At 40.9% G+C, this 13,227-nt stretch overlaps 1 protein-coding gene across 6 annotated transcripts in view; it reads right to left on the bottom strand.

The window, feature by feature from the left end:
• Positions 1–13,227, bottom strand: part of LOC126199369 (uncharacterized) — a 329,457-nt gene that overhangs the window by 245,549 nt on the left and 70,681 nt on the right. The gene's annotated exons all lie outside the window — the stretch shown is intronic.

Here is a 13,227-nt window from a genome sequence, read left to right on the forward strand (position 1 = left end):
AGTCCAGCTACAAACCCTGTCTTGTTAATATTACACTGGACCGGAAAACAACTTTTACCGAGGCTTCTGCTACCTTTCATGAAGCCCTAAAATGAAGAACATCCTCCTCTTCTTTCCCAAAAGTGTTTTCTACCACTCATACAAATTAAGAAACATCTAGGGCCATCACACCCTACTCCAATCCTGTCTGCAGCATATTCCACCCTAGAGGTGGGCAACCTGTAAAAGCAGTTATGTTGTACCAACTCTGATGTTGAGCAAGACCACTACCCTGCTCTCCATCCTCAGAAATGGCACCGTTATTGCAAACTGTGATGGAGAGCAGCAATGATCGACCTCTCTGTGATAGAACACGCTGTTAGCACAACATGATGAACTTCAATTACTCTAACAATGGAAACTCCGGTATGAATATCAAAAATGTAGAAAAAGACAGAGTGCCACTTACCATAAAGTAGACTTGCTAAATTGCAGACAAGTACAATTAGAAGACATTTACATAAAGCTTTCGGCCACAGCCTTCATCAGCAAAAGAGAAACACACACCATTTGTACACACAAGCAAGCATACCTCACGCAGCTCAGGCCAGAACAATTACAGTCCGAGCTGTCGGAATTGGTTGGCTGGTTGGTTGGTTTGTAGATTAAAGGGACTAAATTGCAAGGTTATCAGACCTTTTTTCCTTAGTCACACAGGTCTCAGATTAAAACTATACCCCAACGGAATCCTATCACCTAAAATCCGGCGAAGGAACAAAATGCATAAAACTGTGTGTAACCACACTGAAGTAGAAAATGTAAGTATCAAGCCAAAATTGAAACCATTAACTAAAAGGAAAAAAAGCAGTAGAAGGTGTTAAAACAATATAGCAGACATCCGTGACTGGCTGTTTGCAAGAACAAAAAAGAATGAGCCAGGCATTCTGCAACACAATAAAATCTCCAGCCTAAAGACACAAGGCAAGAGAAACACAGATGGTGGAAAGACGAACACCAAGTCGAAACCAAGTTGAACAGATAGACCAGAGGGAGTGAGGAAGAGTTATATGTACAAAGGGTGAGGGACTGATGAGGCTAAGGTACCCACCCCTAAACAGTGTGTTAAAAACCCCCCTTCACAGATAAAACTTAAAAACTATGTTAGCCGTTGAGGCATTGTCACCTAAAATCAAAGGGGGCGAGTCAGGGAGATTAAATGTTCGTCTCTAGGCTGCTAAATTTGGACAGTCCAGCAAGATGTGAACCACTGTCAAACATGAACTGCAGCGACACTCAGGTGGGTTCTCCCCATGGGTTCTCACCACGTAGGAGGCGACCCTGAGTCAGCCAAGTATAGCCGATGCAGAGCTGGCAAAGGCCAATGGAGAGAGACTTGCATGGAGGACCTCCACACATTCATCATCTCCTTTATCGTATGTAACTTATTCAGGAAAGTCAAGTCTGTATTCCAGAGCCCAAAAACTTTGCAGCATAATACCAATAGAAGATCAGATTCGAGTATGCCAGTCTCCAGACTCAGTTTACAAGAAGCCTCTCTGGTTAGTATGTTAGCAAGTTTATTTCCCGAGATTCTGACATATCCCAGGGTCCATACAGACCAGTGACCATCCACAATGTTCGAGGACATAAACAGGCTCTTGGACGGCCATTACCAAAGGATGGCAAGGATAGCACTGGTCGAGAACTTGCAAGGCGCTCAAGGAGTCACTACAAATGAGGAAGAACTCCCCAGCACAGGAAGGCTATGTGCGAGAGATGGCACCAGCTCTGCAGTGAAAACACTGCAGCTATCTGGCAAGAAGTGCAAGTTGGTATGTCCTATGAGCATAAGTGAACCCATCATGACCATGAACCATCGAGCCATCCGTATAAACTACCTCTGAATCCTGGGATGCAACAAGAAGAGGTTGCAGAGGGCCGCAGGATGAACTGAGTCTTTTGGGGCTCATGATAGGTCCAGATGAAGCTGTGGTCTTGGTAGACACCATGGAGGTGTACTTGAGTGGACCCGGAGGATAGGTGGTAGACAGAAAGACTCAAGTTCAGTGAAAAGGGACTGGACACTGACTGCAGTTGTAATCCATGATCTGGGCCACAGTTGCAGGAGATAGATCACCATGTTAGGGAAAAGGAGATGGTGATTCGGCCGTCTATGCAAGCTGTGAATGTGTGCAGTTTCATTGGCAAGCAATTGTTGTCAGATCTGCAATGGAGGAAGCCCAGCTTCCACGAGTAGGTTGTTCACAGAGTTTGTTTGGAAAAGTCCCATCACAAGTCAAACTCCACAGTGGCGTATAGGGTCCAGCATCTGCAATTCTGAGGGCGATGCTAAACCACACGCCAGGCTTCCATAGTCAAGATGGGATTGTACAAGGGCTTTGTACAGCTGCAGCAGTGTAGGGTGATCTGCACCCCAGTCAGTGTGGCTCAGGCAACAAAGAATGTTAACAGGCTGCCAGCGCTTGTGCTTAAGCTGAAGAAGATGGGGAAGCAAAGTTAATCAGGCTTCGAAAATCAGTTCTAAAGAGCAATAGGAGTCCACTACATTAAGGAGATGGTCATCAAGATAAAAGTTGTGGGTGCAGGTGAACTGTACAAAGATGACATAAGTGCATGACCCAAGTCTTGGCAGCTGAAAACTGAAAGCTGTGGGTGAGGGCCCATGACTGCACCTTTCATATAGCTCCCTGCAGTTGACTTTCAGCCACACCAGTAGTAGATGAGCAAAAGGAAATGTAAGAGTCATCAGCTTATAAGAAGGGTGATACCGAGGACCCCTCAACTGCTGCGAGACCATTAATGGCTCATAAAAAGAGGGAGACGCTCAATACAGAGCTCTGCAGGAGCCCATTCTCTTGGATACAAGGGGAACTGTGTGAAGCACTGACTTGAACTCTGAAAGTGCAGAGTGATAAAAAAAGTTCTGCATAAAAACTGGAAACGGGCACCGGAGACCCCAGTTGTGTAATGCAGAAAGGATGAAGTGTCGCCAAGTGGGGTCATATGCTTTCATCAAGTCAAAAAAGATGGCAATAAGGTGGTGATGGTGCAAAAAGGCCGTTTGCATGGAAGACTCCAGGTATACCAAGATGTCAGTGGTGGAGCGACCTTGCTGAAAACCACCATGGGATGGAGCTAGATGGCCACGAGACTCAAAAGAAGCCACCACAATCACCGGTTCACCATACGTTCGAGCAGCTTGAATAGAATATTGGTGAGGCTAATAGGACGAAAGCTACCCATGTCTAGTGAGGTCTTACTACCAGATTTTAGCACTGGAACAATGATACTTTCTCGTCACTGCGATGGGAATTCGCCATCACTCCAGATGCGGTTGAAGATGGCAAGGATGTAGTGCTGGTAATCCAGTCATAGATATTTAATCATTTCGTGATGGATGTGGTCTGGCACAGGGGCTGTGCCAGGACAATGTTCAAGGGCACTGAGAAATTCCCACTCACTGAATGGAATATTATATAGCTCAGGGTGGCATGTATTAAAAGGTAAGTGTTGTCGTTCCACCTGCTGTTTTAGGGTACGAAAGGCAGGATGGCAATTCTCAAACGCATAGGTTCGTTCATAAGGCTCAGCAAAACGCTCTGCGATTGCTTCTGGGTCAGTATACACAGCTCCATGTGTGGAAATCCCAGGCATACCTGCAGAACTCTGATATCTGTAAAGATGCCTGATATTAGTCCAAACCTGGGAAGGAGAGGTTCATGTTCCAATGGTGGAGACATACTGTTCCCAACACTCCTGCTACTGTCTTTTAATTAGCTGACGGACCCTGGCACGAAGCCGTTTGAAGGCAATGAGATGCTCCATTGATTGGCACCGCTTATGATGTTGGGAGGGCCTGCCTACAATCTCTAATGGCCGCAGCAATTTCCAGCACCCACCAAGACTCTACCTTCCGTTGGGGGAAACTTGAGGAACAAGGGATTGTTGATTCAGCTACAGAAACAACGATCATAGTAACATTCTGAATCACCACATCAAAGTTGCCACTTCTGGGCAAGTGTCCAGGTGAGAGACTATGGGAGAGGCACAGGAAGAGCGGAAAGTAGTCACAACCACACAAGTCATTGTGAGCTCTCCAGTGTATAGACGGTAGAAAGCCAGGATTGCAAACTGAAAGGTCATTGGCCAAGTATATGCCATGTGCCACACTGAAATGAGTGGGGGCACCTCTATTTAGGAGGCAAAGGTTGAGCTGAATTAGCAGATTCTCGACATCTTTACCATGGCCAGTAATCTAGGTTCCAGCCCACAAAGGACTATCGTCACTGAAATCACCCAAAAATGGGAAAGGTGGGAGAGTTCAGAAATTAGTGCAGCCAATACATTTTGTGGTACTTCAATATCTGGAGGAAAGACATTGCAGATTGTAATTTCCTGTGTTGTCCTCATCCTGACAACCACGGCTTCTAAAGCTGTATGAAGGGGCACAGGTCCACTATAGACAGAGGTAAGGACACACATACATAAGCCACCTACCAAACTGTTACAGTCATTATGATTTTTGTAATACCTCTGATTGCCACAAAGGGTAGGGGTTCAGATTGCTAGAAACCAGGTTTCAGAATGCAGTTGTAATACTTAAAGAGTTGTTGCAGCTCAGCCAGATGGGGGAAAACCACCGCAATTCCACTGGGTGATGATGCTTTCTTTAGTCTGGGAAGGCATGAAGGGACCAAAAAGGCATTTTACACTTGAGGGCTATCTGCAACCATCAGCTGAGTGGTTGTATCCATTACCATCACTTCTGAGGCATCGGCGAGATCAAGGTCCTCAGGGGATGTCTAATGCAGAACCTGTAGGGAGTGGTGGTCACAAGTATCTCATTTCTTAACAGTCTTCTTCCTTGTCTGTCTGCCCTCTAACTGCTCTTTAGGGGCTTGCTGGGAGGGCTTCTCTGAAGGAGCTCCAGGGACAGATGAAAAGCATGAAGCTCTTTGACCAGCAGGTTTTGGCTATTTCAGCCACGGACTGACTGGTGTCCACTATGGCACGGGTAGAGATCTCGGAAGGTAGAGTCCCAAGCGACCCCTTCCATGCGAGAGGAACCAAAAAGAAGGCTGTTGCTGCTCCAGCTGGGAGGGGGGGGAGGGGGGGGGGTTAACCCTGAGGGACCACTGTAGGAGGCATAGACGAAGAGACTACCGCTGCCAGTGAGGACGACGACGTCATAGCTGCAGCATAGAATGACATCAATGAAACGGGGTTCAACAGTCATATTTCTTTTCTTTTTTGCCTCTTGGTAAGTCAGACTGTCCAGGGTCTTTTATTTAATAATTTTCCTCTCCTTTCGAAGAACTGTGCAGTTCAATGAGCAGAGGCAGTAGTGCTCTTCACGGCTAACACAGGTGGGAGGAGAGGTACATGAAGTATTCGGGTACAATGGAGGTCCGCAATTTCTACATGTGGCACTAGAATTGCACCAGGAAGACATGTGGCCAAATTTCCAGCATTTAAAGCACTGCATAGGGGGACGGATGTATGGTTTGACGTCATATCGGTATACCAGGTAAAGAATAATCCTCAAAGGCCAAGACGAAGGCATCGGTAGCAACCATGTTATCTTTTGGTCCCCTATAGACACGCTGGACGAAGTGAACACCCCATCGATCTAATTTGGTGTGTAGCTCATTGTCTGGCTGCAATAGGTGGTCTCAATGAAAAATAATCCCCTGGATAATGTTTAGGCTTTCTTGGAGAGTGACTAAATGGGAATATCACCCAGCTCGTCACAGGCCAGCAACACCTGTGACTGAACTTGGGATGCTACTTAATCAGAACTGACCCATTTCATATTTTGGGCAGCACCGCCACTTCCCCAAACTTATCCCCCAGGTTGTCAACAAAAAATAGAGGCTCTGAAAGTCAGAAAGGAGTCCCCACCAGTTCTAATGCAAACCTAGGGGCAACTATGACTCTCTTGTTTCTGTACTACTACATTCCTGCCATTGGATAGCTAGGGAGGGAAACAATTTGGGACTATACTTCTAGACACTGGAATTTAGCCTTCCTTTTTTAGAGAGCACAGGGGTCATTCATCCACCAGCAAAAGACAACGTGGTCCACTTCATTGCAGGTCATCCACCCTGATGCCACCCACCCCGATCAGTGGCTCTCCCCACAGGTGCCGCCCTGCATGATGGCCATTGCCATGCGTTCCAATGCTCCAGGTACACGGGGATCTACTCATTGGCATACTTGGAGTGTTTGCAGCTCAGGCATGAGCAGTGCGATCCCTGTGTTGTCAGGTAGCTACAACCAAGAGGGTACATGACAACCACCCCGCGACAGACTGGCTAATGCCCTGGACAGTGGGTGCAAAAAGATCCATCATATTATAAGCAGGTAACTTATCATCACATTTGTTTAAAAGTAACTATAGTAGTAACTGATATAACACAATAGAGTAAACAGACTTTATCTTATGAAAACTTTCTTAGCAAAAGGGTGCAACTGCAAACATAATTTGTCACTGCTAAATACGGGTACCCAGCTGTCAAAGCACAGTTCGTTCATAGATTGTAAATTCTGTTATCAGTCTTGTCAGATATTCTTGGATGAAAAATATCCAGCAGCTTCCAAAATGAGCTTGTACAGAATGTATTTTTTGTCTGTATGCACACACAGATTATAGGCAATAACAATTACTGGACCAGCAAAGAGTTGCCCTGATGCAACAAAAATGAAGTTTCTCTATTCTTGCTCACAAAAGAAAAAATAATGGATAACATACAAAATGAAGATATCCAAACAATTGCTAGGGTTGGAAACAGGCCTTTTGGAAATCCTTGACTGAATCTCTGGGGATCCACATATTTTTTTCTTAAATGGGGGCTTTGCCTGAGTTCACGGAAGAGTAACCCAGAATCACAATTCAAGCAAGCTATTTAACTACAAAATTAACAATATCCTGAGTTACAAATTTAAATCCAGTAAATATACAATTGTTACAACTCTTGCAGACCAAATCCTTTATTTAAAAAATCAAGAAGTCTTGTTTGTTTTATTCTTTCAGCATATTGTAGTGAAAGAAGTAGTCGCTACAGTTGGTTGATATTAAGTTCGAATTGATTCATCTACATTAAGTATCAATTCCTTACACAGCAACAGCAAAACTTGGGGCAGCACCCTCCTTTCTATGTCTTCTTCCTCACTGTCACTGCCAGCTCCTACCTGTGTTCCTTCATAAGCATTTCACTTGCATCAACCTTAGGTATGGAAATCAGGACATCATCATTGCAACAACATCCTGGAATGTTGCACTTTCAGAAATATCAGTTCCGCTACTCCAACAATATAAAGAATAGGTAGATGACACACTGAGATATATACAGGTACAACGAAAAGTCGCTTACGCATTAGTGTTCAGCCACAGCTTTCATCAGAAAAGGAAAAACAACCACACACACACACACACACACACACACACACACACACTTACATTCACACAAGCAAGCACACCTCATGCACACATGGCCGCCATCTCCAGCAGCTCGGACTGGAATAACATAAAATGTGTAAGTTTCTTTTTCACTGGACCTGTCTGCAAACTCAACATATCATCTTTATGGTGAGTAGCAATCTATATTTTTCTTATATTGCTGATATTCCAACATGACGTTTCCATTTTTTAGTTTTGCTACTTCTCCTTCTTCTTCTGAAACAACATTGTGTTCAGCTGCAAATAATGTACCACAGCTACTCTTTGTGAAACAATATAACACTGTCTGTTGAGTTACAGAATTCCAGGCAGCAACAAACACATGCATATGTACAAGGCTAAGTGTCATCACCTCCTTCCTCTCAAAGAATGAAATTGATTCCTGCACAACTGCTACTCTGGATTTGGCTTTAACAGAGCATATTATGCCCGGGTTCAGAGGCTGTCGATGACTTGTGCAGTTTGAAGGAACACAACATTTACATTCCTCAGGAATTATGTTTCCTTGAGGTGTACAAGGCAGAGATCAATAATAATACCTTCCTACTGCACCCATTTTGGCATCTAAATGGCTGAAAAAATTGTAGAGATTTCTGATGTCCCCAGCATCTGCTGTTGTGCTCTGAAGTACGAAGTAGTATTTTAATGTTTTGGAAACACTGGGAATTAATAGTGAAGGCAACTATGTCCTTCCAATAATTTACACTTTCTATGATCAGAGCCTCACTCTCCAACTTACACTCTGAAATGACAGATTATGGTTTTTTTTTTTTTTTTTTTTTAAACAATTCAACCACCTGTTTGGTACATCAAAATTTTCAAAGTCAATCCTCAGAGAAATTTCCAGAACCTTTTCTGGCAGTCTGCTTCTACTTATAGATATGCTTCCACTCCTCTGTCCTTGAAACTAGATTAGAAGATATTTTCCACATCACTAAATGTAAACTTGTGAATGTTCCTCCTTTTTGGATCCACAGGTATTGTTAGCATCAGCATGTAGGAACACTTCCTCATTTTTTAATATGCCACACATAGAGGGCAATAAATCATATTTCATTGCCATGTCAGAAATATTTATGTTAGGATTGCCATCAACAACATGGATGATAGTCAACTTTTGCTGAACTGTAAGCTTTCAATGTTTGCAAGCCATAACTCCACAAAAGTAAAATTGATAACTTCAGCACTGCAGTAAGCAAACAACTACACTTCTGGTGTTTTGCAGACTCAGTGACTGCGCTGTAACATCATATGACCTAAGTCAATGGAAATCTATTTCCGATTCTTTCAACACATCTTCTGGTATTGCTACAAGGATAGTTGAGTTATTGACTACAATCTACACCAGTTGAATCAATCACCATTTAATGCATCACATGACAAAAGTACAACCAGTGGGAAACGAAATGGAAAGAAATCAGAAACTCACTCAAACATGTTAAGAACTACGAAAAAATCTGAATTTGGTTTGCAAAATGTTTCATATTTATTCCTTGAAAGTGGACTTTTTCTTAAAGTAGTGTTCATAAAAAGCAGGAGAAATAACATTGTTTTTATGGGATTTTCATCAGGACCAACAGAAATATTTGCTAAAAGTAGGATATCCTTAAAAGCGGGTTCATTAATTCGAGGTTTTACTGTATAGTGGTGTGGTTATATTAGATTAGATTAATACTAGTTCCATGGATCATGAATACGATATTTCGTAATGATGTGGAACGAGTCAAATTTTCCAATACCTGACATAATTAAGTTAATTTAACAACATACTTAAGTTAATATAACAACCTTTTTTTTGTTTTGTTTTTTTTAATTTATATCTAAAAATTCCTCTATGGAGTAGAAGGAGTTGTCATTAAGAAATTCTTTCAATTTCTTCTTAAATACTTGTTGGTTATCTGTCAGACTTTTGATACTATTTGGTAAGTGACCAAAGACTTTAGTGCCAGTATAATTCACCCCTTTCAGTGCCAAAGTTAGATTTAATCTTGAATAGTAAAGATCATCCTTTCTCCCAGTATTGTAGTTATGCACACTGCTACTACTTTTGAATTGGGTTTGGTTGTTAATAACAAATTTCATAAGAGAGTATATATACTGAGAAGCTACTGTGAATATCCCTAGATCCTTAAATAAATGTCTGCAGGATGATCTTGGGTGGACTACAGCTATTATTCTGATTACACGCTTTTGTGCAATAAATACTTTATTCCTCAGTGATGAATTACCCCAAAATATGATGCCATATGAAAGCAATGAGTGAAAATAGGCGTAGTAAGCTAATTTACTAAGATGTTTATCACCAAAATTTGCAATGACCCTTATTGCATAAGTAGCTGAACGTTTCAGCAGATCATCAATGTGTTTCTTCCAATTTAATCTCTCATCAATGGACACACCTAAAAATTTGGAATATTCTACCTTAGCTATATGCTTCTGATTAAGGTCTATATTTATTAATGGCGTCATACCATTCACTGTACGGAATTGTATGTATGTGTCTTATCAAAATTCAGTGAGAGTCCGTTTACAAGGAACCACTTAGTAATTTTCTGAAAGACAGTATTGACAATTTCATCAGTTAATTCTTGTTTGTCAGGTGTGATTACTATACTTGTATCATCAGCAAAGAGAACTAACTTTGCCTCTTCATGAATATAGAATGGCAAGTCATTAATATATATTAAGAACAACAAAGGACCCAAGACTGACCCTTGTGGAACCCCATTATTGATAGTTCCCCAGTTTGAGGAATGTGCTGATCTTTGCATATTATGAGAACTACTTATTTCAACTTTCTGCACTCTTCCAGTTAGGTACGAATTAAACCATTTGTGCACTGTCCCACTCATGCCACAATACTTGAGCTTGTCTAGCAGAATTTCATGATTTACACAATCAAAAGCATTTGAGAGATCACAAAAAATCCCAATGGGTGGTGTTCGGTTATTCAGATCATTCAAAATTTGATTGGTGAAAGCATATATGGCATTTTCTGTTGAAAAACCTTTCTGGAAACCAAACTGACATTTTGTTAGTACTTCATTTTTACAGATATGTGAAGCTACTCTTGAATACATTACTTTCTCAAAAATTTTGGATAAAGCTGTTAGAAGGGAGATTGGACGGTAATTGTTGACATCAGATCTATCCCCCTTTTTATGAAAAGGTATAACAATAGCATATGTCAGTCTATCAGGGAAAATGCCCTGTTCCAGAGAGCTATTACACAGGTGGCTGAGAATCTTACTTATCTGTTGAGAACAAGCTTTTAGTATTTTGCTGGAAATGCCATCAATTCCATGTGAGTTTGTGCTTCTAAGCAAGTTTATTATTTTCCTAATTTCAGAGGGAGAAGAGGGTGAGATTTCAATTGTATCAAATTGCATAGGTATGGCCTCTTCCATTAACAGCCTAGCATCTTCTAATGAACACCTGGATCCTACTATATCCACAACATTTAGAAAATGATTATTAAAAATATTTTCAACTTCTGACTTTTTGTTCGTAAAGTTTTCATTCAATTTGGTGGTAATACTGTCTTCCTGTGCTCTTGGTTGACCTGTTTCTCTTTTAATAATATTCCAAATTGTTTTAATTTTATTATCAGAGTTGCTGATTTCAGACATGATACACATACTTCTGGATTTTTTAATAACTTTTCTTAATATAACACAGTAGTTTTTATAATGTTTGATAGTTTCTGGGTCACTACTCTTTCTTACTGTCAGATACATTTCCCTTTTCCGGTTACTAGATATTTTTATACCCTTAGTAAGCCATGGTTTGTTGCAAGGTTTCTTACGAGTATATTTAACTATTTTCTTGGGGAAGCAGTTTTCAAATGAATTTACAAAAATGTCATGAAATAAATTATTTTTTAAATTGGCATCAGGTTCACAGTACACCTCATCCCAGTCTAACTGCTGCAGGCTTTCCCTGAAATTTGCAATTGTTAAATCGTTGACTGAACGTACTACTTTGGAGGACTGTTTAGTATTGCTGAATGGAGCAATGTCATATACTGTAACTAGCTGTGCACCATGATCAGAAAGACCATTCTCAACAGGCTGAGCATTTATCTGGTTAAACTTATCTTGGTCTATAAAGAAGTTATCTATCAGTGAGCTGCTATCCTTTACCACCCGAGTAGGAAAATCAATAACGGGTGTCAAATTGAAAGAACTGAGTAATTTTCTATACTTTTTGCACAATCTCAGTCACAGTCTCGTGCTCTTTTGTATACTGTAGAATATTTTGAAGAAGAAAAGGATAACAGCAGCACTCATACTTTGTCGAAAAAGTAGCTACAACTCTGCAAATAGGAACGACCTCTGTGAAGAAAACAACGAGTGAGGAGTGAGCTCAAGACCTACAGAAACCAAATGCTGTCCTTTCGACGTCAGGAAAAACCAGAGTGTATGCTGCTAAAATAACAAAACCTGGTAATTTTCAAGAGGACACAATGTGACGACATACATACATGATTATTACGTGTGGAAAGAATTTCCCATCTGGAAAAAGCTGGCCTTTCTTACTATGAGATAGTGAGTTGCTTTTTAGAGGAAAAACCAGCCTCTGAGTCATACTACAGAGGATATGAGTACCTAGGAAAAACGTTTTCTGGAATAAGGGATCTGCTTGGACAGAAGGATATTGTTGCCTGGAGATGCTGTGTTTTTGAGGAAGTATCTATAAGTGCAAACCTCACTAAACTGCTTGGCTGGATGAAATATGGGTAAATGCTGATCATTCAAGCCAGACTGACTACGAAGACTGATGATACTCCACAAGAAACAATAAAAGCTCCAGCTGGAAAAGGCAGTTGGTTCATTCTTTTACATGCTGGAACAATCAGTGGATTTATTCCAACTGCTTTGTTGTTTACATCAAAGAAATTTGGGAACTTCCAAGAGTTGACTGCAGCGAAATTTAAAGAGTGGGTCGTTCACTCTTTTCTTCCATATGCAGAAAAGAACTCCGTTATAACATCTGATTATACATCACATCACTCTGTTCAGTTTAACAAAGTCCTTACATGCAGAAGCAGGAAGAGTGACAAAGTGAACTGACTAGAGGAGAACAGTATACATTCATTGACAGAGAAATAAGAATAGTAGAAATGCTGGAAAGTGTGAAAGAGCATAAATCAGATAATATCACTTACAACATCAACAAAACTGGAGAAGTAAATGGTAGTAGTGTCATGCGCCTTCCACCATATCATTGCCATTTCAGTGCAATAGAAGTTGTGTGAGCTCAAGTGAAATCACATGTTGCAGGCAGAAATAAAAATTTTAATATAAGAGACATCAGAATTTTAGTGTGTGTGACACTGGACAGCATTATTCCTACAACACAGAATCATACTGCCACATATACATGGCACATCTTACAGGAGCTTTGGGTATGATAGCAGCAAGACTAAAGATAGCAATCATGACATAATTGTGCTAATAATGACACACTCACTGAAGACTGTGGTTCCCTCTCCTCGTCCATGAGATGCAGGTCAGAGATGCATTTATTTATTAAAATATGTACTGAAATACTGAAACAACATAATCTCTACTTTATCTCAAAAAGTGTTTCCTAATCTTAAATTCTTTTTAATTATGAAGAGATTATGTTTCAATCCCTCAAGGCTATTGGCAGTTTTAAAATTAAACAATGGAAACTCCATGATGGAATAGCAACAATGTAGGAAAAGGCAGACTGCATAGAGAAGACACATTATGTTGCAGACAGGTACAACTAAAAGACACTTA

The sequence above is a fragment of the Schistocerca nitens genome, chromosome 8 (assembly GCF_023898315.1).
Source record: "Schistocerca nitens isolate TAMUIC-IGC-003100 chromosome 8, iqSchNite1.1, whole genome shotgun sequence".
Taxonomy (NCBI): Eukaryota; Metazoa; Arthropoda; class Insecta; order Orthoptera; family Acrididae; genus Schistocerca; species Schistocerca nitens.